The 1855-nt window shown below is 34.7% G+C and overlaps 1 long non-coding RNA gene across 1 annotated transcript in view; it reads left to right on the top strand.

Annotated features, from left to right (window-relative positions):
• LOC109521974 (uncharacterized) overlaps positions 1 to 1513 on the top strand; it is a 14642-nt gene extending 13129 nt beyond the window's left edge. Inside the window, exon 3 of the long non-coding RNA XR_002169470.1 lies at positions 1501 to 1513. This is a non-coding gene — a long non-coding RNA (uncharacterized LOC109521974). The remainder of the gene's footprint in view (positions 1 to 1500) is intronic.
• The last annotated feature ends 342 nt before the right edge of the window (positions 1514 to 1855 follow it).

The following is a 1855-nucleotide window of genomic DNA, read 5'->3' as shown; positions in this document are numbered from 1 at the left end:
GGACAAAAACGGCTTTCAGCATTAGCTTCCATGTCGATAGAAAAGGACTTGCTAATGGACCTGAAAACTGTACAACAGAGCCACTGAAGTGTTCCTGAGAAAAGAAAGGATTATTTTATTTATTTTAAAATAAGCAGACGCTGTGGAGAACTACATTGGTGAGTCAGTTAATTTTATTTTACATTTCTTCTTGTCATTTTATTTCGTTAGTTTTAAATTCATGGTAACGAAATAAAATGACAAAGATACAAAATTGTATCGAATAAATCTGCTCACCTGCAATTTATAATGGCGCATTGTAGTCACCTTCGTGCACGAAAGTTCGTTAAATCTCAGCTGCTCAACATTTTCAGTCATTTGCTGTTGTATCGCCGATTTTCAAAATGCAAATGATCTGTTTATTTTCAAATAATAGTTTGTTTTGTTATTATTTGGTTGGTGTCTTATATGAAACTGCGACATTGGTTTTAAATGCTCCTGAAATTAAGTGCTGCTTGACAAGCCTATACAGTATTGTGTTCATGTATGTGACGTCACTGAAGGCCTAAGGTTGAAATGCACAGCCCGCCACTGAGTTTACATATTTAAATCTTCAGATATTAAGATTTGATTGAGGCAAAATAACATGCTTTTTCTCTGAAATATATTGTTATAATGATTTGTTTTAGATGTACTGTAATTATTTTCTGTATAAAAATTCATTTGTTGTTCAAAAAGTCTTTTTTCAAACTTGAGTCTTGAAAAAAAAGGGGGTCGTCTTATAATCAGGGCAGTCTTATATTCGGGCCAATACAGTAATTCAATTATCAAACTAATAAATGCTGAGAGGATCATTTAGCAAATAACCATGCAGTAGTTCAGTGTTTTTCAAACCCTGTGACATTGTCAGGTGTGCCGCGGTAAAATATCCAATTTGTATGCCTGTGCGGTCTTTTGCCCAGAAAGTAATTGTGTAGTACCGTCCCATACCGCTAGGGAGCAGCAACAGCGAGCCAATTGCCTTATGTTTCGACCACTAGAGACAAGCGAATTTGTGCCGCATGAATGCAGGACAGTGAAACAATAAATATGAAAGATTTGAAATACTTTTTTCTTTATGGTCATTTGATTCCAATTCAAGCTGTTATAACGTCATTCTTCAATGTTAAAAACAGTTATAGTAACAATATAACACGTTAATTGTTAAAATAAGCGTTTTTTTTTTTCACATTTTCAGCTCGTGGTGTGCTGCGAGATTTTTTTCAATGAAAGAAGTGTGCCTTGGCTCAAAAAAGTTTGAAAAACACTGCAGTAGTTGTTAACTGTATCTAACATTTATGTGTGACGAATTATAATGAGTTTAATTGTTGTGAGTTTGATGTAATATATAGAGTAGTTGAAGTTTAAAGAGATATAAGATTCAACACAACTTTAATATAGATTTTACATATTTACACCTTTGTCTCAATAAAATCACAAATAATGTTCAACTGTTTTCTATTTTTCAGTTTGAATTATGAGTCTTTTTGTTTCAGTGTTGGTTCATGTTGCAGCCATGCACCAGCAATCATGTTTAAGGTTGAGATGGCAATGAGTCTGGGCCTTTCCACTTCAGCCTGCACCTCACGATCCTGTGCATGGAATGACATGTCCAAAAAGAAAGTGGAACCAGTACGTGTGTGCGATATCAACTTGAAGAAAGTTAAGAGAACTGGCAAAACTGTAGCTGTTGTGAAAGCGCTTTATGAATCAGGATGTATTGTATTGTATTGTATAAAACATCATGTGCAACGTCATTAAACAGGATATCCAAAGACAGCATTGTGGTAACTGGGCGTGAGTCACATAATGAAGCAAAGATGTCTCACTAATTTGC

The sequence above is a fragment of the Hippocampus comes genome, unplaced genomic scaffold (genome assembly GCF_001891065.2).
Source record: "Hippocampus comes isolate QL1 unplaced genomic scaffold, H_comes_QL1_v1.1 scaffold325, whole genome shotgun sequence".
NCBI lineage: Eukaryota > Metazoa > Chordata > Actinopteri > Syngnathiformes > Syngnathidae > Hippocampus > Hippocampus comes.
The sequence above is the reverse complement of the archived record's forward strand: the minus strand, read 5'-3'. Positions and strand labels throughout refer to the sequence as shown.